This window comes from Phascolarctos cinereus, unplaced genomic scaffold (genome assembly GCF_003287225.1).
Source record: "Phascolarctos cinereus isolate Bilbo 61053 unplaced genomic scaffold, phaCin_HiC Scaffold_4;HRSCAF=312, whole genome shotgun sequence".
Classification (NCBI taxonomy): Eukaryota; Metazoa; Chordata; class Mammalia; order Diprotodontia; family Phascolarctidae; genus Phascolarctos; species Phascolarctos cinereus.
The window spans coordinates 519,827,221-519,854,188 of NW_027555847.1; the positions used below are offsets into that span (position 1 = coordinate 519,827,221).

The 26,968-nt window shown below is 37.9% G+C and overlaps 1 protein-coding gene across 9 annotated transcripts in view; it reads left to right on the forward strand.

The window, feature by feature from the left end:
- The window catches only part of LDLRAD4 (low density lipoprotein receptor class A domain containing 4), a 578,389-nt gene that overhangs the window by 174,800 nt on the left and 376,621 nt on the right, over positions 1 to 26,968 (forward strand). The window contains exon 4 of one of the 9 annotated variants that reach the window (XM_020985592.2): positions 3,049 to 3,081. The exons of the other annotated variants lie outside the window; for them this stretch is intronic. The gene's annotated coding sequence lies outside the window, so the exon portion shown is untranslated. The remainder of the gene's footprint in view (positions 1 to 3,048; positions 3,082 to 26,968) is intronic. 9 annotated transcript variants of the gene reach the window in all.

Consider the following 26,968-nt stretch of genomic DNA (forward strand, 5'->3'; position numbering starts at 1 on the left):
ACATGACCCCAAACAATAGCCTTTCCATTTTTTGTGGAAGCTCGAGCCTCTAACATATTCAAGAGGTGGCCTTGTCCTAATGTGATAAGAGATCCTTCCCTCCAGGTAGTCTGAAGACTTCTCTGAAGGCCTAATAAACCAGAGGAGCTTCTTTACTCAATTCCAATAGTCTAACTTATTGGAAAGAACAAAGGAGTACGAGTCAGTAGATGCTTGGTTCCAGTCCACTGCTTACTAGCTGTGTGATCATAGGTAAGCAAAATACTTAACCTTGGGTTTCTGGATACATAGTTGTTCTTAAGATAAACCAAGATACTATATGACAGGGATAGGGAGCCTACAGCCTCGAAGCCACAGGAGGCCCTCTAGGTCCTCAAGTGCAGCCCTTTGACTAAATCCAAACTTCACAGAACAAATCCCCTTAATAAAAGGATTTGTTCTGTAATACTTGGACTCAGTCAAAAGGCCACACCCCAGGACCTAGAAGGGCACATGTGACCTCGAGGCTGCAGGTTCCCCACCCCTGGTGAGGAAGAAGGTGCTTTGAAAGCTATAAAGCACTATATAACATAAGGCATTATTGTTGTTAAATTGTCAAGAGTCAAGAGTTACGATAATGGCAATGATGATAATATTACCATCTGCCAACATGCTGCACAGCTTTATGTAGAGGGAGATGTTAAGAATAGCAAGACATAGGGGCAGCTAGGTAGTACAGTGGATAGAGTACCAGCCCTGGATTCGGGAGGACCTGAGTTTAAATCTGGCCTCAGGCACATAACACTTACTAGCTGTGTGACCCTGGGCAAGTCACTTAACCCCCATTGCCCAACCAAAAAAACCAAAAGCAATCAAACACCAAAAAGAAGAGCAAGAAAGAGATAAGCTGGGGAGAAATGGAGACAGAAGTGGAAAGAGGAAGATGGAAGCAGAGAAGGCGTGGCAGGTTCTGAGATGAGCATGTAGTGGGAGGCAAATTGCTCTTTTGCTGTGTTGCTGTTCTCTTGGGTTATATGTCCGTCAGAGGAAGTTATTACTGTCTATCCTTGTCCTTTGAAGTAGCTCTGGTTAACTCCATCCAAAGGGACTGAGATTGAAGTCTCCAAGGAAGAAGTTATTTTCTGAGTTGTAACACTATGACCAGAGTAAAATTACCTTATAGGCTACTTGCCATTTGAAATCAAAGTGAGGGCCTGATAAAGGTAGAAAATACCACACCCCTGACATAATAAGATCCATGCAGGAAGGAATGTAGCGTGATGCATTTGGACATTTACTAGTTGTGTTATCCTGAACAAATTACTTAAGCCTTTCTGTGCCTCCGTTTCCCCATTTTTGAATTGGGGGATTAAATGAGTACTTGCCTCACAGAGTTCTTGTGATGATCAACCTTAAAGCTCTCTATGGATGCAATTCTTTATTATCTAGTCACCCGGGATCTTCCAAAGTTCTATGCATTTCTCTTTCAGTCTGATGGCGTTGGTATCAAAAAATAAGCTGGAAGCGATAAATTGATGACATTAGACCACTAATTTTTAACTTCTCTGAATGTTGTTAATGTTTAATGTCTTCTTCCATTCTGCTTTTCTAGAGTCTCACTTATAATCAAAGAATCATAAACCTTTAGAACTGAAAGAAGGCAGCTAAGAAGAGATCATCTAGTCCAGCTTCCTTCTTCTGAATATGAGAAAAAAATAGGCTTTGAGAGATAAAATGACTTGTCCAACTTTCTGCATTGTTGTTTGCAAAGCCATCCATCTGGGCCTTTTCCTGGAAGTTTTTGATGATGAGTTAATGGGTTTCTCTAGTTTGACTTTATTTAAAAGGGCGTCTAGTTTGACCCAGAAGGACAACATCGGCTGTCCTTCCTTTACTCCTCTCCCCTCATTTTACTAGTTTCAGGGTGAGCATTTGAAAGAGACCACAGGAGCTGCTGCTGCTGAATCTGACAGAGGAATTTCAACTCTGTCCCATCGCTGTTCTCTTCTTGGGGTTCATTGTTGTATTTGTTTTGATTGCTTCTGAGAGTATAAAGGTTACTATCACACATATGTTGACTTAGCAGAGATAAGGTTCTGGTGAAAATAAAATTAGACTATTCCAAATTCTCCATCTTTGTGTTTCTGTGAAGAATATTGATTTGTTCCAAGAGTCTCCTGTTGATTACCTCCCTTGTATGAGAGCTTAATTGCCAGCATTTAAAATTAGTGCTCTTACTGCAGGGGCAAAATTGAATCATGCAGTGATTCAACATACAAGCCTGCCTATGGAATTCTGACTCGTGTGATATTTATTTTTTGCTGGGTCAAGTTGTTCGGGAATAAGGGAGAGGAATACAAGGTTAAAATTATGATTTTTCAAATTAGTGCTTTGCTTTTGCTTTTTTTTTCCTCCTGAAATGCACAAAGGTGAGTCTAGAGAATGATTATTTTATTGGTTCAGAAGAAGATTTTCTTATTAGAACTGAAGAAATAGTTAAAGTTTTGTTTCTGCTTAATATGTAGTTCCCAAGTCACATAGTTCAGGTAAATTGGGAACCTAATTTGGATGGGGATGTGGGGAATGCAAATGTTTTAGCTGGGTTTTCCATTATATTCTAGAAAGCTGTTTCTTCTGTCAATGGAGATTAGCTCTCACTGGTAATTGGGAAATATTGGCTTTTCAAGAAATATTGGCCTTTTGTTAGTTAAAGCTACAAGAGCTCTCTAACTCTTAATATTTTCTTTTACATAAGTCATTTTGAGTGTTAATTAAATGTTCTCTTCACATCTTAAGATGAAAAATTAGCACTTACACCTAAACAAAACCATGGCTGACGGGGATAGGAACAATACCACAGGAATATATCTTTTTTTAAATGCTTTATTGCTGAGTTGAATATTTAGTTTAAGATAAAGGATTAAAAAAAACCTCAGTTGCCTTATCTGGTTTTATGAAATGCAATTAAAGAATTTAAATTTTTGACATCTGAGTTTTTTTTTGGGGGTGTGAAGTACAGCAGACATTTGTAGGGTTATTAATCCAGTATCACTTTTTTCTTTAATACAGAGAACCACAAAAAGAACATTCCTTTTTGGAAAGGTATGAACTTTATTCTCTTTTCAGAACAAACCAGTGTGGCGTGGAATAGAAGTGTAGTAGAGTCTTCCACTCATATTAATCTTAGCACTGTCAATAATGAGAAGTTAGAGAAATTGTCACTGATTTTGAAATTAGGTAGCTTAATTGTTGTGGAATCAGTGTGAGAAATTAGTAAAGGTAGACTTCACTTTCTTTACCAATTAAATCAAAATATAAATAACTGTTGTCCTGGAGTGACTTGGGAATCACCTTTGCTAACAGACAAGTGGGTTGCACGGCCAATCACTGGAGGACTCTTCCAGTCCTATGACTGATTTTTCAACTGTTATTTTGAACTTAGAATTCATGAATAGAGTTCAAGTAAGCCTCTTTAAAAATACTACTCTTAACAAAGCCAGAAACTATATGAACACAATTACAAAACACTTTTCACACAAATAAAGTTAGTTGTAAATAATTGGAAAAATATCAGTTGCTCGTGGGTAGCTGCTCATCAGAGCTACTGTAATAAAAATGGCAATTCTACCTAAGCTAATTTACTTATTCAGTGCCATACCAATCAAACTGCCAAAATTATTTTATAGAGCTAGAAAAAGTAATAGCAAGATTCATTTGGAATAACCAAAGGCCCAGAATATCAAGGGAACTAATGGAAAGAAATGCAGGGGAAGGTGGCCTAGCCGTTCCAGATCTTAAATTGTATTATAAAGCAGCAATCATCAACACTACTTGGTACTTGCTAAGAAATAGAGTGGTGGATCAGTGGAATAGGTTAAATATGCAAGACACAGTAGTCAATGACTATAATAATCTGATATTTGATAAACCCAAACACCCCAGCATCTGGATAAGAACTCACTATTTGACAAAAACTGCTGGGAAAACTGGAAAAGAGTATAGCAGAAACTGGGCATAGACCAAAATCTCAAACCATGTACCAAAATAAAGTCAATATGGGTTCATGATTTAGATATAAAGGCTGATACTGTTAAGCAAACTGAGAGAGCAAGGAACAGTTTACCTATCAGATTTATGGAGAACAGAAAATTCATGACCAAACAGGAGATAGAGAACATTACGAAATGCAAAATGGACAACTTTGATTACATTAAATGGAAAATTGCACAAACTGAGCCAATGCAACCCAGATTAGAAGGAAAGTAGAAAATTGGGAAAGAATTTTTACAACCAGTGTCTTTGATAAAGGCCTCATTTCTAAAATATATAGAAAACAGAGTCAAATTTATAAGAAGACAAGTCATTTCACAATTGAAAAAGGGTCAAAGGATATAAACAGATGAAGAAATTAAAGCCATCTATAGTCATATGAAGAAATCCTCTAAATCACTATTGATTAGAGAAATGCAAATCAAAACAACTCTGAGGTACCACATCATACCTATTAGATTGACCAACATGACAAAACAGGAAAATGATAAATGTTGGAGAAGATGGGAAAATTGGAACACTAATGCATTATTGATGGAGTTGTGAAATGATCCAACCATTTTGGAGAACAATTAGGAACTATGCCCAAAGGGCTATAAAAATGTGCATACCCTTTGACCCAGCAATAGCACTTTTAGGGCTGTATCCCAAAGAGATCATACAAATGGGGAAAGGACCCACATGTACAAAAATGTTTATAGCAGCTCTTTTTGTGGTGGCAAAGAATTGGAAATTGAGAGGATGCCCATCAATTGGGGAATAGCTGAACAAGTTGTGGTATATGAATGTAATGTGCTATAAGAGATGATGAACAGGCTGACTTCAGAAAAACCTGGAAAAACTTGTATGGACTGATGCTGAATGAAGTGAGCAAAGCCAGGAGAATGTTGTATACAGTAACAGCCACGTTGTGTGATGACTAATATTGATAGACTTAGCCCTTCTCAGCAATGCAAAGATCTAAGACATCTCCAAAGGCCTCATAATGGAAAATGCTATCCACATCCAAAGAAAGAGCTATGGAGTTTGAATGCAGATTGAAGCATACTATTTGCTTTTTTTTTTTCTTCTGTTATATTTTGTTTCCTCTTTCTGGTGGTTCTTCCTGTTGGTTCTAATTCTTACTTACAACATCACTAATATAAAAATATGTTTAATAGGAATGTATATGTATAGCCTATATCAGATTGCTTGCTGTCTTGGGGAGGGAGAAAAATTTAAAACTAAAACTTATGGAAGTGATTGTTGATAAATCAAAATAAATTAATAAAAAAGAAAAAAATACTACTCTTCTGAGGCAGGCTTTAGTCTTCTTCCTAAGATACAGACTTTGGTCAACATTAGCAGGAATCTGTTAGTTGTAGACAAATGTTCTTTACAATTGTATTGAATTCTTTGGCAGTTTAGGGCAGACCTTGTGGCCCAAGGCTGTCTCCAGTGTCACCAGCATCAGTCTTCAAGGAGTTTCTGCTTCAGAACCTGCTGTCAACAGACATAGGGCTCCAATTTGATTTAATCAGAAGTCTGAAAGGGAAATGAATGGAACGAAGAGCTTGTTTCAGCCATGCTTACATCCTAGTTTGACACATTGATAATAAACATGATAGATGGGCAGATTAAAGTTGTCAGACTTATCACCCTAGCGAAAAGCAGCCTGACATGTAGTAGATAGAGGACTTTACTAATAATCTGTGCACTATTCCACTTTGGCGTATGATGTCAAGTTATTTTTTTTGCTTCATTTAACCAGGCCATGCCTAGTCTCTCAAGTGACAGTAGGAAGGAAACTTGACAGTCTCTGACAGTGCTTAAACTTTAGGGGACTTATCTGTAAAATGAGAGGTTAGACTAGATGACCTCTAAGGCCCCTTATAACTCCAAAGACACAATTCTCTAATGTGAACCCACTTAGGTAGTGGTTTGGTAAAGCACCAGTACTCTCTTTTCAACTGCCATTTTTCCTGATAACACTTCTAAAAACATTGGTACTCTACCAGCAAGGTGATGCTGGCCTTTGTCTGCTTTTTGCCTTTTTCTCAGGGTACTTATGTGAACTAGTACATGTATACAGTTATCCCTTCCACATCACCACTTTCCCCATTGTGATTTCCGTATGTCACGGATTGGCATAAGAAATCAAATGGGAAATTTTGGGGAGTTTTGTGTAAGACACAGACAACACATGAAGGCCAGCAGATGACACAGAGGCTATGACCAAATATTTAGCCCAAATTTTACAATAAGTCACTGTAAGCACCCTATAAAAGAAAAATTTTTAAAAAATCAGATGTTCTCTGGTAAGGAGAGCCAAAAAATCTTATGTGGATTTTCTAGATTGTGAGAATACTGCCCCCAACACCCTGAAATGTGGGAGACATAACTGTGCTACTTTTAAGGGAAATAAAGATCTCATCTGAGGACAATAGACTTTTTCAGGGTAACTAGCTTTCATTGAATGTGTCTAAGAGGGCAAACAGTTTACTTGTCCCATGTCACCCAGGTTGACACCCTGACTTCCCTAGTCCACATCAGATGTCTAGTGAGTTGACAAGCCTTTATGAATCAACCTCCGTAATATCTCTTAGATATATTCCATTTTCCTATCTACCTCTTAGCCTCCTCTATATCTTTTACTTTTGTCTCCAACTCTCCACTTAGCACAGATGTTATCTGAGGATAGGACCTCATGTCTTTTGGCATGAACTATTTTAGTAACCTTCTAATTAGTCTCTTTCCTTTCAGTTTTTTCCCCCATTTTCCTCCACATAGCTGTAAAAATAATCTTAAGGCACAGATCTGATCATGTCAATCACCTACCTAAAAATCTGCAGTGTCTCACTGTTGTCTGTAGACTTGGCCTGACCAAATCATAGAATCTCAGAATTGGAAGGCAAATGAGAGGCTATCAATTCCAACTTATACCTGAAAAGAGCATAGCTTGGTAGTGCAGTGGATACAGAACTGAGCTTAGAATCAGGAAGACTTTATCTCCATGAGTTCAAATCTGGCTTCAGACACTTAACTAGCTGTGTGACCGTGGGCAAGTCACCTAACCCAGTTTGCCTCAGTTTCTTCACCTGTAAAATGAGCCAGAGAAGGAAATGACAAACCGATCAACTATCTTTGCCAAGAAAATCCCAAAATGAGTTTGCGAAGAGTTGGAACAAAAATAACATCCAGCTTTTGCTTAAAGGCTTACAGTAAAAGAAATCAAGAGACTTTTAGCATTTAAAACCCTACGCAATGTAGCTCCAGATGACTTGCCAGATTTATTTCATTCTACTGCTATCTATCATCTGCTTTATGTTCCAGCAAAACTGGTTAGCTAGATGTTTCCCAAACTCAGCTTCCATTTCCTATGGCTATTCTTCTGCACAGGTTGTTCCTGTAATTCATTCCCTCTTTCTCTCAACTTCTTGAATCTTTCTTTTCCTTCTTTTCCTTCACGATTCAACTGAGGTGCCAATTCCTAACAATTCCTGACTCCCCTGGTTATTGGTGGTTTGCATCATCCCAAAATTATCTTGCACTTGCTTCTCTGTGGATCCATTGTATATCCTTCCCTATCAGAATGTAAGGTTCTCGAGTGCAGGGACTGTTTCTTTTTTGTTTTCAGTGATTCATACTTCCTTAACAAATTATAGGGACTTAACAAATATGCGCCTGGAATCACTTGTCTGATACTTTATCTTCATTGCCAATGAGTTTTTTCTTTGGAAAATGTTGAAAGCCACATGAATAGCACAATTCAGTTGTAACTGGACTTCTCAAAAATTCATTTTTATAGAGAAGGGCCATGTCCCAGACTTCAAAATGTTTAGTTCTATGGCTTACAGACAGATAGGATTGACAAACTACAGGTTAGTATTGCTGGCAAAATTATTGAACAGATGTTTTATAAGAACTTGGAAATGAAAGCAGGAGTCGGGGTAGGCTCAGATAGCAATGCAGCTCAAATTAACTTCATTTTGTTTTTTGGATAGAGTTGCTTATGAGTGGATGAGTAGAACACTATAAACATGGTATGACAAGGGCTTTGGTGAAGTGTTTCTTAATATCGCTATAGATAAGCTAATAACAATGACAATAGCAATATCGTTAACATTATAAGATGTGAACTTTTGAGCTACGTGTCAGGCCACTGTGGTGAATTCCTTATTGCTGAACAACAAATTCTTAACTTCACAACAAAAATTGGTGATGTCAACCAGAAAGGAATTCTCTCCTTTTGTTTCACATTATTCTTTCTGTGGCTTATTCTTTGTTTTTGTTGACAATTTGGGTGATGAATTTGATGTTTTGCAAGAGGATACTACTTGTGTGCTTCTCCTCCATAATGTTTTATGGATTACCTTTTGGTCTACAGTGGTGTTGTCCTCAGCTTCCATATCTTTCCATTTGGCAGAGGTCAGCTGTTTGGTGGTAGAGGCAATTTCTGGGCTTCTTACTGTGGCTTTGCAGAAGTTAAACTTTCTAGAAGGGTATAGCTAGGTGGCACAGTGGATTGAACACCAGGCCTGGAATCAGGAAGATCTGAGTTCAAATTCAGCCTCGGAAACTTCCTAGCTGTGTGGATTTGGGCAAGTCACTTAACTGTTTTCCTCCATTTTCTCATCTATAAAATGAGCTGGAGAAGGAAATGGCAAACCATTCTAGTATCTTTGCCAAGAAAACTTCAAATGGGGTCACAGTCAGACAAGACTGAAATGACTGAACAAAATACAAAGCTTCCCAGGAAATGTTGGTAGAGAAAATATGTTTGCTTTTACCATTTTTCCAAGGTTAGAATTGTTATAATTATATATAATCTCTTCATCTTTATTTTGTTCTTTTAACTGATTATTTGTTTATCTAAAACCAGCTTGATCAGTTTCCTTCCTATATTGTGATTCCTAGAACTGAACGCAGTTTTCCAGATGTTATCTGACCACAGCAGAGAACAGTGGTAGTATCGCTTCCCTTTTTCTTGTAGCAATGCCTCTCCTAATGCTAAAGTTCTTTATAGTTGTTGTTATTGTTGTTGTTGTTTTGGCTGCCATAGCGTACTATTGAGTGACATTGAAACTGTGGTCCACTAAAACTCTTTTTCACACATAGGCTAAAACAATGGGGTTGTTGCAGATCTTAACTTGGGGTCCATTTCGTACATGATGAAGTTCATCTAGTATTGTGCCCCCTGTTGAAAGTACCTACAGCTGAGTTAATGTTCACAGCTAGGCTAAAAACTGTGATTTTCATCATCCTCTATCCTCTTTGCTGTCACTCTACTATCATTATTATTGGAATCAGAAGGGCTGGCACTAGACTTAAGGCCATTTTGTATTTTTAACTCTTTCATGAGTTGCTGTGGGGGAGAAATTCAATGAATAGTCTGCCTTCCAGTTCTGAGAATCTCTGAATGTAACTAGTCTCACCCCTAGAGTAGAGATGCAGTCTGTCAAACCCATGATCACAAGCATTTCTGCTAGTTTGTGGTATTCTTGCATAGCACCCAATTACTCAGCCCCTTGGTCATGATGCTAATGCTCTGGAATTGGACTTGAGGGTGGGTTTTGCTTGGTATAAGGAATTATTTCGCTGTGAGTTAGGTAATGCAGTGGATAGAGTGCTGGAATCAAGAAGGCCTGAGTTCAAATCCAGCCTTAGATATTGGCAACCTTGGCAAGTCATATAGTCCTATTTGCCTCAGTTTCCTCATCTGTAAATGAAGATAATAATAGCATCTATCTCTCAGGGTGTTGTGAGGATGAAATGAAATAATATTTGTAAAGCGCTTAACACAGTGCCTGAAGTATAGTAGGTACTGTATAAATGCTAGCCATTAATATTGATGTTATTGTTATCATTATTATACTTTATAGTGATTAATATTTCATTGGTGTGGGTTCCTCCTCCATAAATGCAAAATCACAACTCTAAGCCTTCTCATTCTATATGATTCCTAGTTTTTCTATACATACCCTCATAGAAGATATACCCAGATTGGATATCCCTTATGAAAAAAAAATATGATTCTGAATTCAGTTCACAATTTCCTGTTATTGGGAGTTGCCACTTAGATACTTGTTCAGAATTCAATTAATCATTTATTTGTGAATTATCAATGTTATTATTAATAATATATTATATAGTAATAATCAGAATTATTTTAACTAATACATATCTAGTTTTAAGGTTTTTCAAAGCATTCTGCTTCCATTATCTCATATGAACTTCACAATGACTCTGTGAGAAAGACACTATAGATCTATTTCCTCTACTTTGTAGATGAATAAACCTAAAGATTCTGGAAGAATAAATGACCTAGTAATGCCCACACAGCTAGTTAAGCTCTGTAATCTGATTGGAACCTAGGTCTTACTGATTCTGAGTCAGGTTTCCTTTTTTCTTTTTTTAAGAAAGAAGGATTCCAGCAGGTGGAAATGTGGAGGATGGGCATTCCAGGCAAGGGGTCAAAGTGGATGAATGTATGGGGGGAGAAGTTGGTAGTATATGTTCTGGTGTCAACTCAATCTAGTTGGGCTGGAACACATTCAATGATGCTAGAAAATAGGTTGGAATCAAATGATACAGGTTTTTCAATGTCGAGCTAAAGACTTTTTTTTATCCTAGAGACACTGAGGAGCTATTGAAGATTTTTGAACAAAGCAGTGACATGTTTAAATTTGTGCTTTAAGATTATTTTGACACCTGGGTGGAAGATGGATTGGAAAAGGATGAGATTAGATGTAGAGAGACCAAATAGGATGGTATCACAGACGCTCAGGAAAAAAATGATGAGGGACTTAACAAGGGTGGTGGGCATGTGAGTTGTGAGAGGGAAGGAAGTGGATTTGACAGATATTTCCCATCAACAGGTCTTAGCAATTAATCTTTGTAAGGAATTCAGGAATTGGAGAGCCAAAGATGAAGATACTATGAGTTGTAATTCAGTCATCTAGGTCATGATTTAGTGAGTTATCTGTTTGTTGCTGAGTCAATTGGAAATTTGTACTCTTTGAACCTAGAACTGGCAAGAATTACACCCATAACAGCTTCCTCCCAACTTGCTTCATCTCACATGCCATTTTGGTGGGAATTTGCCCGTGCTATTTAAAGATTTTGTCTTCAGCCAAGCAGGCATGTGGCCGAGGCACAGTTGGAAATTGATTAATTTTGTTTCAGGCCACCTTCTGCCTTTGAAATCATATGTGACTAAAAAACCCTCCACTCCCGACAAAGCACAAAGTGAACATGAGCAGGAATCGTGGGTGGGCTGTGAAACAAAGCGGTGTTAACTAGAAACTGCAGCTAGCTGAAATGGATGGGGGCTGTCTCTACCACTAGGGCAGAGTTGGCACAAGGACTTGAGAACAGTTTGCCTTGTGGAGGGATTCCTTTGGGCATTTCTATCTTTGCTCTTACCTGTTACTTCATTTGTATTAGATGAGAGACCACATACTTCCCAGACACTTAGTCAATAGGCTTTACTGAGTGTTCACTATGTGCTTACTACTGTTCAGAGGAATTCTATAGAGAAGGGAACACTGATATTAGAAAGTCTGTAACTTCATTGGAGTTTGGGGTAAGAGGTGCGGAATAGAAACAGGAAAAAACACCAATATGGGGACAAACAACACAAATACGAAACAATTATGTCTTTTGGGAACATGCCTTAATTAGGATCCTCTTTGCACTTTGGTTGTCAAGAGTAAAACCCTTGCAGGGACTGGTTGAGTGCTTGTTATATTTATGAGGAAGAAATTTAAAACTTCTGGTTATAAGTTTGCTTTTCACTGATCATTTTATTGAAATAAAGCTAAGAGAATGCAACCACTTATTACTTTAGGAGGTTGATCCTTGATATAAAGTTTTAAGCTTCCAATGTGGGTAGTAGTTAGGGATGTTTTTAATCAGAAGATTAGCATAATTCCAGTTCTTTGTTTCTCTTCCAATTGCCACATGTACAAGAGGATCCAAACGTCAGTCTCAGTAGTTCTCAGTCAGAACACTTTCCTCAGCACCAAAGACATGTAATCTCACCTTTTGTATGGTGTAGGAAAAGCTCAGTCATCTCTGCTCATATTCATGTCAAAGAGTTATCATGGCAGTTAAGAAGATGATGACAGATATCCAAAAAGACCTGTTACAACAGTTTGGAGAGATGTGAAATGGTGGGTTGTATATTTCCCATTAAAGGCTTCTGATAATATGATATCAACTATGGTCAATGTCATCCTTTATATGGGTCCTTCTCCTTTATCTCCTTTCACTTAGACAATGTCAAATGCAGAATAAGACTTGCTTATTCTTATTCTGATGAGGGGCGGGTGGTTCGTATAGTTGGCAACGCTTACTTGCACTATGACTTAATAGTGACAGGACACCAAACTTGCTAAAAATTATTACCTAAGCATGGTACCTGCAAGTGTCTAAACTTCTGGGAGAATGAGAGCCATGATGCCAAATAATACCCGTGTTTTGACTTTGTTTTTGTTTTGTTTTGTTGTAGTTTTTTTTTTAATCCACCATCTCAGTTTAGGATGGTTATGTGTTAAGATAGTCCAGTTTGAGTCTATTGTGGGAGTATGGTACTGCAAAACAAATGAAGACTAGTAGTCATGCTATTGAAATCCTGGGATTAGTTTTATAACACTCAGTGGTGTCTAGCAGGTTAATATATTGCTTTCCCAAATTTTTGCAGACTGATATACTATATTTTAATTACCATTTAAAGTCATCTGAGGATCAACCATCCCTTTTTGCATCTTTGAAATGTGTTAATCTTAGCGGAATATAAAATATCATGGTAAAGGTTGATGGTAATTGAGGAGCCACATATAAAGTATTAATGGTGATTTGGAACTGGCAAAGTGCAGTTATAGAGAACTGCCAAGATGGCCTGTGGACCTTCACTTTTACTGCTTCAAGTAGACTTCTAAATGTTTCCACCTTGACCTTTTGTGGAAACAAAAACACGTCTTAGAAGATCAGCTGAACAAAGCAAGTGGCCATTTCATAGGGGTAAAAGCAGAAAAGAACTTGATCTATCTAACAGTAGGAAAAACAATTTAATAGAAGTTGGGGATAGGAGAATAGGAAGATGCTAAACATCATAAATTATTCTTGAGTGAGATTTAGTATTTATTTTTGTTTAGGGCTCCCATTATGAGAAGGAGGTAGATCACTGGAGATGAGCTTGCTCTGGATGCTTTTATCCCTTCAGAAGAAAGCTTAATTGGAAAAATACTGTTTTTTCCCTTGAGATATGAATGCTTGACTCATCTTTTTTTTTTGGGGGGGGGAGAAATCATGTTTCTAACCAGTTCTCTGCATTGGAGTTATCAGGTTAATCACAAAAATGCCAACCAGCAACACTGTTCAAAGGCTTGAGAATAATAAGAATGGAGAATGAGGGTGGGTGGGTGGGCAGGGTGTGAGTTACTTCATTTTATGAAAGTCTTTGAGGATTGTACCAGAAGAAAATGATAGTGTAAATTAAAATGCAGATTTCTCATGTGTTTTTCTTTTAATTATTCTAGCACCAAAAAGGCTTTGTCTAAACAGAACAAAACCTGTTATGCATCATGTCAGAAGAGTTTTGGAGTTGCTCTGAGGACAGTTTTGCATTTTTAAATATCGCATTATCTTTGGATTAGTGTTGGCTTATGACCTTGGCTTTCAGGAAGTGTTTTGACAGCTGACAATGATAATAGTAGCTCTTATTTCCATGATAAAATATGTAGTGTCAGTGGTGATGCTGTAATAAAAATAAAATAAATATTGGCTGTGGTTTCAAAGCTACCTTTGTCTTTATAATTATATCCAGTCTCATTTGAAAAAATGTGAAACATTTTAATTGCCAAATTAACAACACAAGAACAGACCTTTAGGTGGAATCTTAATGCATTTTGACACTTTGACTTTTTGTAATTCCTGTCAGTATTTGAGCCACTAATAATTCCATGAACTGTCCATAGTCTTTGCTATGGTCTCTATTAGGCCTGAAAGATTTTATGTGAGGGAAGGTGTGTTTTGCCACTGAATATTAAAAGAACAGGTATAAAGATACTGAGGTTGCATTTTTAAAAGTTATTTGTGATGATGGGCATAATTTTCATTTTTACTTAACATTCTTTGAAGGTCCTATGAATTTCTACCCCTTGTGAGCGAAAGGAAAATAATAGGATCCTTGAAATGAGGAGTTGGGTATCTACTTCTTTTCTAGAAGCATCTAAATGGGAAACATCTAAATGGCACAGTGGATAGAGTGCTGGGCTTGGAGTCAGGAAGACCTGAGTTAAAATTGAACCTCAGACACTTATTGGCTGTGTGACCCTGGGCAAGTCACTTAACCTCTGACTACCTCAGTTTCCTCAACTATAAAATCAGTATTATAGCACCTGCCTCAGGGGGGTTGTTGTGACGATCAAATTAGACTGTATTTGTAAAGCACTTAGCACAGTACCCGGCACATGATAGGTGATTTACAAATGCTTGTTCCCTCCCTTACATTGCTTAGAATAATGTTATACATTTGGCAGGCACTCAATGATTTTTGAATGAATGAAATAGATAAAACTAACCAGCAAGGTTTTATTGAACACCTAGCACTGTGCTGGGTAGTATTAGATACATTCAAAAACTGATATAATCCCTACCTACAAAGGAGTTTACAATTTCATTGGGGATGAAAGACATGAACTCAGATCACATTAATTAGTACAGATTGAAACCTTTCTATAGAAGCCTTTTCATCCTGTGTGATTCTTGCTCCACATTTTTTTTCCTGAAATCCTCCTTAAAAGATAAGCCTAGTACACAGGTGGCCTCTCTCTAGATTTATTTCTATTTCTAGGGTGACAGTGTAGTATTTGACCTACATTATTTATCACCCCTTCAGTCTCTATGCATACCTAGTTCTCCTCACTTTTCTGCTCATACTGGCCTCGACTTTTGTGCCATTTTTTTCTGTATGTAGGTCATTGCTGATTTGATATGACCTACTTCACCTACTATGACTATATCTACACACACACACACACACACACACACACACACACACACGCATATATCTGTATGTGTATATGTACAGGGCATACACACAAAACATATACATGTGTATTGTGTATGTATGTATATGTGTACACACATACATGCATGTATAATATAAAACACACACACATATACATATATGTGTGTATATGTATGAGTATATATATATTTATATATATACATATATATATGTATATATATGTATGTATGTATATATATGTCTGCTTTATGCCCTTTGGGTCATGTGTAATATAAGTTTATCTGAAATGGTGGTGTTCTATGAGTCATAACCATATGGAGAAATAGTGATGTTAAAAAGAGAGGCTTTTGTGACATTGATCTGCTTGGGATCCTTTAAAGTACAACTCCTCCAGTGTGGTCGGACTCAAATAGAAATGGATCATTGCATCCTATATATTGACTTAGAAAACCACAAATTAAGATTATCTGTGTTGCATTATATTTTTATTTATTTTGTTAAACATTTCCCAATTACGTTTCAATCTGGTGAGTTTTGTGGGCCAGGCCTCCCCTTTGACACCTCTCATAAAGCTCTGTGGAAATTCTCAAGTGCTGTCATCCCAGTCTATTCATCATCCATGTAACAAGCTTTGTAAACATTAAAGTACTATGTAAATGTTAGTTTTTGTTGTTACTATTGCATGACATACACAGGCTAGGTTAAGGGACTGGAGCTGTGATTTTATTTGGTCTAAGGAGCTCCTGGTGAAAAACTACTCATGCAGAGCCTCATCTTCTCTTCCACTTAAAGTCTTCTAGGGCTGCCTAAGACAAGGAGAGATTGAGAGGCTTGCCTAGGGTCACAAAGCCAGTATGTCATAGGCAGAACTGCAATTCAGGTCTTCATGGCTTCTAGGCCCTCTCTCTCTCCATTATGCCACACTGCCTTTCATGATATATACTTGTATCAGGTTGTGAACAAGATAATATGAAACAAAGTGCTAAATTATGTTTCAGACAATTAGGGAATACGATAGTATCTAATGAGGTGCTAATTCTTCGATACAGAAAATAAGTACAAAAGGAGGTTAGAGAAGGGAGAGATGAGTGTAAATAGCACTTTCCCTCTTGTCTCTTCCCCTTTCATGCTCATACTCAAGGGACTAGAATACAACATTCTAAGCAATCATCTCCTATATGACTTTTGGTATGGTTGCCAGATCTTTGCTCTTTTAACTCTAGAGTTGACTTTTTAAAAATGGTGGCAAAATATTGGAAATTAAGGGGATGCCCATCAATTGGGGAATGGTTGAACAAGTTGTGGTATATAAATGTAATGGAATACTATAAGAAATGATGAGCAGGCAGATTTCAGAAAAAACCTGAAATGACTTGTACGAACTGATGCAAAGTGAAATGAGGAGAACCAGGAAAACATTGTGCACAGTATCAGCAACATTGTGTGATGATGATCAACTATGAATGACTCAGCTCTTCTCAGCAGCATGATGATCTGAGACAAGTACAAAGGACTAACAAAGGAAAATGCTGTCTACATCCTGATAAAGAACTCATAGACTCTGAATGCAGATCGCAGCGTATTTTTTTTTCACTTTATTGTTTCTTGTGTTTTTTTCCCTTTTGATCTGTTTCTTCTTCCACACCTGTGATGATTATGGAAATATGTTTTCATGATAGCACATGTATAAACTATATCAAACTGCCTATCACTTTCAGAAAACAGGAGGGGAGGGAGAGAGGAAAAAATTTGGAACTCAAAATCTTGTAAAAATGAATGCTAAAAATTTTCTTGATATGTAATTGGGGCAAAAAACAAAATACCATTAAAAAAATAAAGTCCCACCTTCTACAAAAAAAGTGGCCAAAATAGAAAACTCAATACATTCACTGTGTGGGTATTGCTTTCTGAGAGATGCCTGAGATATTTTCTGTTTCTCACATATTTTGATTAATGTCACCTGAGGATGGACGTAGGCAGGGAGGTGGGTAATTGTGGTATTGAGCTATGATTGTTTCTAATTCTGTGGTTACTGCTACAGAAATAGCAATTGTAGATCTCCTCTGTAGTGGACTATTGAGAGATATGAATTCCCTGCTCATAACAAAAAATTTTCTACTCCTTATGTCTTACTTCCTATTCTTTCTGCCTTTTCTTCACATGAAAAATGAAACTGTCCTACTTGAGTACTGTTGGAAGACCATTCCATCCCTTTAAATTCCCTTGTCTGGAAACACCCAGCTCAATGAATAGAGATGGGAAATTGTCCAAGAATAAATGGATTTGACATAGTATAATATACAGATACTGTAAAACCTTGCTAATTTGAAGTTATATCACTCACAGGTCTGCTGCCTACCTCAGAATCACAAGAATTCATTCCTTGGGTCGGTTTTATATGCCTACCCATAAGGACATTATTTTAAATTCAGTGGAAATATCTGGTCCCATTGCTCCTGAACTCACAGTAGATTATGTTTATTTCAAAGTCAATGAAAGCTCTGTGAGTGACCCTGATTGCCTGTAGTAAGAGGAGATGATCAGCCAAATAACTCTTCAATTTCTTTCCCCGCCTCCGCAGTGACAAATAAGGTTGACTCACAGGGCCTTAAGACTTAATGAAGAAACAGGCTTGTTAGATGTGTAACTAAGATGAAAGATCTTATCTTTTGGAAACTGAATATCCTGTAACATTTTTTAGTTTTATTTATATCTTTTGTTTTTACATCACTCACATTTCCCAATGTTCCTCTTTTCTCCTTCTAGAGAGTCAGTACTTTTATTAAAGAATAAAAAAAGAGGAAAAATGAGGCATTAGCAAAAATAGCCCTCATATTGGAGAAAGTCTATAGACATTGCTCTTCACTGATAGTTCCCATCCTTAGGGCCTCCCCCTTCTCTCCCCCAAAAAAGTGGGCAAAGGTGCTATTGTTGACAAGATTGACTATCATAATTTTGCACCATTGTTTCTATTGTTTTGTTGTTCTTTTAATTTACATTGTTTACATTGTTTAAGTTACACTGTAATCATGGTTTGGTTTAATGTTCTGCTTAGTGTGTATCAGTTCATATAATCTTACCATGCTTCTCTTTTTTCATTATATTTATTGTTTCTTCACAATGAAACACAGCACAGTAATATTCCATTCCATTCATACCATACTAAGCCATTCCCCAATTTAAGGTTATCTATTTGGGGAAACTGATATATCTTTATAAATATAGTTATCTGTCTTAGATTATAAGCTTTTGGGAGATGGGGTCTGTCAAAGCTTGATTTGGTAGTAAACATCTCAGAATTAAAAGGAAAATCCTTTTAAAACTATAACAGTCATACAGTTTAACAGTAAGATCCTGCCTTTGATGATGCTAAAGTGTTATCTATTTATATTTTAATTTTCAGTTGATGGGGGAGGTAGTCTTGTATGATGGACAGAGAGCTAGCCTTGCAGTCAGGAGATCTGAATTCAGATCCTGCCTCTGACATATGCTATGACCCTTAGTGTCTTAGCTCCCCTAAACTCTCTAAGAACACAAACTGCACATTTGCAACAGCAAAGAGAGTTTCTATGCCTGGAGTTCTGTAGTCTGGTGAAATTGTGGCTCTAGAACTTTGGACGCGTCCCCCCCACCCTCATAAAGGGCTTCTATCAGAAGCGTATATTACCTTTATGTTTGATGTAAATGAAGAAAATCATTCCCTTTCACAGCATGTCCCTTGGAACTATTGTTAGCAACGGTTAGAGATAGAAAAATAGGACCGTGACCATTCTGGAGAACAATTTGGAGCTGCTCCCAAAGGGCTATAAAACTGTGCGTACCCTTTAACACAGTAATACCACTCCTAGGTCTGTATCCCAAAGAGATCGAAGAAAAGGGAAAAGGATTCATTTGTACAAAGTTATTTATAGAAACTCTTTTAGTGGTGTCAAAGAATTGGAAATTGAAAGGGTGCCCATCAATTGGGGAGTGGCTAACAAGTTGAGGCGTATGATTGTAATGGAATACTGTTGTACAGGAAATGGTGAGCTTGATACTTTCAGAAAAACCTCAGAAGACACATAAAAACTCATGCAAAGTGAAGTGAGCAGAACCAGGAGAACAGAGTATACACTAACATCAATATTTTAAGGATGATCAACTGTGAAAGACTTAGCTACTCTGATCAAGACAATGATCCAAGACAATTCCAAAGGACCCATAATGAAAAATGCTATCTACCTCCAGAGAGAGAACTGATGAACTCGGAATGCAGATTGAAGCATTATTTTTCTTGGTTTTTTTGGTCTGTTTTTTGTTTTGCAACATGGCTAATATGGAAATATGTTTGCATGACTTCACATATATAATCAAAATCAAATTGTTTACCTTCTTAAGGAGGGGATGGAGTGGGAGTGAGGGAAAGAATTTGGAACTCAAAATTTCTTTTGAAAGAATGTAAATTTTTTACATGTAATTGGAAAGTATTTAATGAAACAAAGATATATCTAAAAATTAATTTTTTTGAAAAATAAGACTGGCCAATCCTCTTAGCAATTCTTGTGATTTTAATTATCACTTTATGTAGATGATTCCTGTATTCTGTTAATTGCCTTTATAAACTGCTTGATGTCTACCTGTATTCTCTTCCATTTGTGAAAGCCTATATACAGTTCATATACAGTTCAGTCATTTTCAGTTATGTCCAACTCTTTGTGACCCCATTTGGGGTTTTCTTGGCAAAGATACTGGAGTGGTTTTCCATTTCCTTCTCCAGCTCATTATACAGGTGAGGAAACTGAGGCAAACAGGGTCACAGAGTCACACAGCTGGTAAGTGTCTGAGGCCAGATTCAAATTCAGGAAGAGGAGTCTTCCTGACTCGAGGCCTGGCACTCTACCCACTGTGCCACCTAGCTGCCTTATATGCTATAACCAAGCACAGTTCTACTGAAACTCTCATATCTTCAGTTAAATTTTATATTGGTGTGTACACTCACTCACCTTTTTGGTTCTGCATTTCCTTTGAACTAGAAAACTTGACTGTAATCCCACCTTCAAAAACCTTTAATGTGTCCCTAATCCACTTATCATAACACCTATTGCATTACCTACCACTTACCCTAATGTCTCTTAATATAGTTGTGATTGTAACTTTGTTAAAAATATCCTAATATTTCTTTTTTCTTTCCTTCTTTCTTTCTTTCTTTCTTTCTTTCTTTCTTTCTTTCTTTCTTTCTTTCTTTCTTTCTTTCTTTCTTTCTTTCTTTCTTTCTTTCTTTTTTGCTTTTTGGTGAGGCAACTGGGGCTAAGTGACTTGCCCAGAGTTACACAGCTGGTAACTGTTTGTCTAAGGACAGATTTGAACTCAGGTCCTCCTGACTCCAGCCACCTATCTGCCCTTCTACTTGAGATGTGATGCTCCTTAATGTCAGAGAGTATGTTAAATGATTTTTGCATGTAAAAGAAAGAGCATGATCCTCTTCCCTAGGGAGTGTTCCTTGAGAACAGACACAGGGGGATCCTCAGAACCCCAGTATTAGACAAGACTTTATCCACCTAGTCTCAGGTCAATTCTTCCTTGCAAATGTCAGCTCTAGCTCAAGCAAGTTGTCCAGTTCCTTCCCAGTCATGAGAGTGTCCCCATTCATTTGTAAGCACAAAGACAAAGAGTATTCTTCTTGAATCTATACCAAGTGGGCTGACCAGAGGGAGACACAAACTTAATATTCATGGGCCATTGAAAAGTGGAACCCCAGACACCAAAATCAGGGAACTTCCTGGTTCCCACCACTGTGTACGAGCATTACAGTTGTGATAACATGTAATTTCCTTCTGCAAGGCTGAAATAATTGACTAGGTTAAATCACCAGGTAAGGACATTAATAGACTGGAGAACTTCTGGAGTGGGGCAGCCAGGATGATAAAGGGTCTTGAGTCCGCGTAAGATAAAGATCAATGGAAGGAACTAGTCATATTTATCATGGAGAAAAGAACACCCAACGGGGACATGAGGGCTGTCATGTAGAGAAGGAATGATTAGACTTTTCTGTTTGGCTGCAGAGGGCTGAACTAGGAGTGATGGCTGGAGGTTGTAAAGGGGCCGTTTTAGGCTTGATGTCAGGAAAAAACATGCTAATAAGCAGAGCTGGCTAAGAGTGGAATGAGCTGCCTAGAGAAGTGGTGGAGTCTTCAAGCAGAAGCTGATAATCATTTGTTCAGTACATCCTAGTGGGGATTCCTTTTGTGTGCGGGTTGGACAAGGCCACTGATGTTCCTTCCATCTCTCAAATTCTGTGATTCTGTAACATGCTTCTGGAGCTGGTTCTTAGAAGACTCAGCTTAACTGTCTACAACAGAGAGAGTGGCTGATAAAGCAAGAAATTACAAGACTACAGCTGTTAGAAATATTGCTTGCCCTTTACATACTATGCCTATATTGGGATAACTGTATTTATTGTTGTTGAGTTGTTTTCAGTCCTTCATGGAATTTTCTTGGCAAAGATATGGGAGTGGATTGCCATTTCCTTCTCCATCTCATTTTACAGATGAGGAGATTGAGGCAAACAGGGTCAAGTGACTAGCCCAGGGTTGTACAGTTAGTAAGTGTCTGAGGCTGGATTTGAATTCATGAAAATGAGTAACTCCTGACTCCAGGCCCAGTCCTCTATCCACTGCCCCACCTAGCTGCCCTTGGTGAATTATTAATTGTATTGACTGAACCCTTATTCTGTACAGTGATACTGGACTTTATTGACTCTGTCTTCATGGTGGTCATAGCATTGACTCTGTGTGTGCGTGTCTGTGTGTTTACTTCCTGTCAAGCACCTGTATCCCAGAGCCTCTGGACATTTCCCTGTTGCCAGATAAAAAACACATTTATGCTACTGGCAATAAACTTCATAACTGATCCAGTGTTATGTACCCTGCAGGCATTGGGAACATGTTGTTAATGACAAAGTGGTTTCTACCTTTGTTTTCTTCTTTCACTTAATAAAGTTGTTAACAAGAGACAAAATAGTCTTTCTTAAGGGAGAAAAGTACACCATTTGTTGTTACCTTAAGGCTGGTTTACAGTACAATAACTTTAGAGGCTATTGTTTCCCTTTGAGTACTGTGCCATACTTGTAAAGTGCGTAATCTGCCACCCTTTAAACAGTTGTGCCTGAGTTTTATAGCACGAACAGGTTGACTTCCCACAGGTGTCATGGATTGAGTGAAGGATTTTTGGCCCTCTCTTTTATTCAGTTTTCTTTTTCTCTTTTACTCAGTTTTCTTTTTCTCTTTACTAGCTTTTTCTTCTCCAAGCAAAAAATAACCAGGTCCTTCAGTTAATCTGCATATTGTATAATCTGGAGACCCTTCACCAGCCAGGTTGCTGTCCTCTGGATGCTTCATATTCAAACTGTCTAGGTTAATTATGGGGAGGGATCTTAAAATAGTAAATATTTGAGGAGTGATGTTGGGAATAGAGGTTGTAGGAGACAACGTGAAATCTCTCTTTTTCATGTTTATTGCGGAGCTCTGATCACAGGGGAAAGTTTAGCAGATAATTAACGATACGATCAACAAAATAACGTTTATACATTCACCATATTCTTAATTTTGTTTAGCAATTCTTAATGCTAATTGTCTTTAGGTCTCTCAACAAAATTTAGAAAGTTACAAAATCCTGTGGTAGCAGAATTAGAAAAAGGTGTGTAGCTCTTTCAGTGTGTGATCATCTACTTTCTTTGAGACCTTGTGTGATATTGACAACCTATTCTACTGCATTATTATCATTATCATTTCTATAATGACTTTTCTACTTTTCTCAGGCTATCCAAATACTAGTCATCCTTCAGGTCCCCCACTGAAATCCAGCATCCTCCCTGAAGCCTTCTCTAATCTCTGTTAAGGTGAAAGTTTCTCTCCATTCCCTTAACTTCTACAGCATCTATTTTTATGATTCCCTTAACAACTGATATACTGCCCAAAACATCATTTTTTGATATTATTTAGCTTGTCATGTTTACATATTATCTTCCCAATTAGATAGCAAGGTCCTTGAGAACAGGGCAGGTTTTCCACCTACCTGGATGCCCTGTGATCCCTCCCAATCACGTAGTTGTCATGAGGAATGATAGATGGGCAGCAGTAGTACTGTCTCAACCTGGATAGAGGCCCTATGGCCTCTATGTCCATGACTCCCAATCCACATTATCAGAGTGCTGTGGAGGGCCAGAGCAGCTTTTCATCAAGCCTTGTAGTTGACTTTCATCTCTCCTTTGATCTCTACTTAACAGAAGAGAGCCTCATCACTTTGTGGGCTGATGAGAGGAATAGCCTTATTCAGCCTTCTGAGCTTTTCATATTATAGAGGAGCTTTCTGTCATGTTTCCTTTCTCCCCTGAATCTTTCCTTACCTTATGGATAACTGAACCCTTATTCTGTACAGTAACACTGGACTGTCTGGCAAAATAGAAATAGAAAGAAAAACCATATAGGATGATGCTGATGTTGCTGATTTGTGTGAAAATGTCATTTTTTTGGTCCCGTCAGTGATTTTCCTAGCAGGTAATTTCTACATTTAACTTTCCTTTTCTATTTATGAAAATAATAATAACTGACATATAGCTCTTCACAGTTTACAAAGAACTTTAACACATTATCTCAGTTAATCCTCACAACATTGTAAATGTGCTCCCCATGTGAGAATTCCTTCTGCCAACAGTCTGTAATGTATAACCCTTAACGTTCTTAGACAGTTGACGGAGGCTTAGGGTGGAGACTTGCTCATGGTTTTTTACCATGCTGCCCACTATTCCAAGCTGCCTGTTAAGGAGCCGGTGAGGAATTATTTTGCCCATTTTACAGACGAGGGAAATGAAACTCAAAATGAGTAAATGACATGTGCCATGCCACCCGGTAAATGGTAGCGCTGGACTAAAACCCAGGTCTTTTTGATTCCAGGTGCAGAGCTCTTTCCAATATACCACAACTGCTTCAAAAGAGAAGTATTTTTATCACTTCCTGATTTAAGGCTCAGTATGAGTCAACAGTGTGGTATGACAGACAAGAAAGCCAACACAGTATTGAGTTGTATTGAGTGACATCTAGGCACAAAGATGTGATAGTCCTGCTCTACTCTGCATGATCAAGCCGTAGCTGAAATATTATGTTCTGTTCTGGGCACCATATTTTAGGAAAAAAGGCTGGAGAGGGTAGAGAGGAGAAAAACCAGCATAGTGGACAGGCATGCCATATTATGCCTAGGAGCTAGGAGGCAAAGTACTTAGAGTTCTAGACTTCAAGTCACAAAGACCTGAGTTCAAATCCAACTTCAGACAATTTAATAGCCTGGGCAGGTCATTTACCCTCTCTCAGCCTGTTTCCTCACCTGTAAACCGAGAATGATAATAGCACCTACCTCTCAGGTTTTTTGTGAGGATCAAATGAAATTATATCTATATCTATATCTATATCTATATCTATATCTATATCTATATCTATATCTATATCATATCTATATCTATATCTATATCTATATCTATATCTATATCTATATCTATATCTATATCTATATCTATATCTATATATGTATATATACACACACACATATATAAAATGCCTTGTAAATCTTAAAGCACTAATGTATGCTATATATTAAATAAATGCTAGCTCTTAAGATGATGATGATGGTGATGATGAGGATGATTAACTGAAGGAAAGAGTTAAAGGGGACATGATAACTATCTTCAAATGTTGTTGTTCAGTTATTTCAGTTGTGTCCAATTCTTCATGACCCCATTTGGAGTTTTCTTGGCAAAGATACTAGAGTGGTTTGCCATTTCCTTTTCCACCTCATTTTACCAATCAGGAAACTGAGGCAAACAGGCTTGAGTAACTTGCCCAGGGTCCAACAGATAGTAAGTATCTGAGGCCAGATTTGAACTCGGGAAGATGTCTTCCTGACTGTAGACCCAGTACTCATCCATTGTGCCACCTGGCTGTATTCCTTCAAGTTCTTGAAAGTTTTTCATGAAGAAAAATAATTAGGGGTGTGTGTGTGTGTGTGTGTGTGTGTGTGTGTGTGTGTGTGTGTGTGTGTTTGGCCCTAAATGGCAGGAGCAATGGATTGAAGGTATAAAGAGGCAGATTTTGGGGTGATACTAGGAAAAAGCTTCTTACCAGCCTGAGCTGTTCAGAAGTGTAATGGGCATCCTCAGAAGGTGGTGGCTTCTCTGTCCCTGAAGGTCTCCAGGCAGAGACTTTGTTGGATGCATTATAGAGGGCATGGGTTGAACTTGGTAGGCACTAAGAGTCCTTTCCAGTTTTTTATAACTTCTGACAAAGTACTCCCAATTAAAGAGGAGTTGCAACATACACACACACACACACACACACACACACACACACACACATACAAACACCTCAGTATCAGAATTATTTTAAATAATATGTTTAACAGGGCTAAAGAATGAGATTTTTTTTTAAGGCGATTAGGGTTAAGTGACTTGCCTAGGGTCACACAGCTAGTAAGTGTCAAGTGTTTGGTCTGAGGTTGGATTTGAATTCAGGTCCTCCTGACTTCAGGGCTCGTGCTCTATCCACTGCGTTACCTAGCTGCCCCCAAGAATCATATTTCTAAATAGAGATATAAAGTAGTTTCTCTACAGAAATAAATTTGGATTTTAATATCACTCTAGCGGCTGAATGCAGAACAGCTATACTTAATCTGCAAATAAACCTGTGTTTCTTCTTAGGCATTGTATTTGATCTGAAATTCTCGGTCATATCTTTGTGGTGTCAATAGTCAGGAAGCAGGTGTCAAGGTTAGAACACTATAAATATTGGAAGCTACTCAAAACTGACCACTAGTTTAAATCCTTAGCTGCTTCTTTTGATTAGAAAATTAGATGATTTATATGGTATCTTCCACCTTTCATCAATTTAGAGTTGCCACTCTCTTGTTAATTAGACCTTTATAAGTTTAGGGTTTTTTAATGTCATAGGCTCACTATAAAGAAAGTTCTTTGTCACCCATAAAGTACTTTGAAATACCAGTTTCTGTTACTCATTTTGGAGGCCTGGACTGGTCCCAGATTAGGCCTAGATTTTTTTCAGGAATAGCTATAATTTCTCTAGTGCTTTTAAATTCACAAAACTTTTTACTCACAGCTTTATAACCATTCTAGGTTGAGGATTTAAGTTTGACCAATTCCATTTTATACATGAGGAACTGAGGTTCACAGAAGTGATATAAGTTGCCTGAGATCACATAGTTTTTAAATGGTGGATATGGGACTCCTACCCATGCCCTCTGATTCCAAGTCTAGTGCCACATTTATTCTGATCATCTGGGATGGTCCTTGAATTAACTCAGTCTTTGTATTGCTTGCCATCTGTTGATTATTCCCTATCCTATCCTATTACCCCACTTAAAGCTAGTTTGTACGTAGTTATTTGCAGGTTGTCTCCCCCATTAGATTGCAAGATTCTTGAGAGCAGAGACTGCCTTTTGCCTTTCTTTGTATCCCCAGTGCTTAGCACAGTGCCTGGCAGATGGTAGGTGCTTAAATAATGTTTATTGACTGACAATAGGGAATTCCTTTGGGTTAGATCTCCTAGGGGGTCTTGTGAACTGGAGGTGATTACCTGGCCTTTCTTTCTGGGGCTTTAGCTGGTCATATAATGTCTTCTGGTGAGCTTTGGGGGAAGGAAGGGGACGGCTGAAATTTGCCTGCTTATAAGTCCAGTGAACTATAAGGTTTGGTTCAGGGGTGGGGAACCCGCAGCCTCGATGTGGCCTTGAGGCCACAAGTTCCTTACCCCTGGTTTGGTTTCTTAGGACCACAGAAATCTTGAGCTGGAGGGGACCTCCAAATACGTCTAGTTCAAAATCCTCATTTTATAGATGAAGACACTGAGTCTTAGCGACTCTGTGGCTTACTTAGGGTCACAGAGA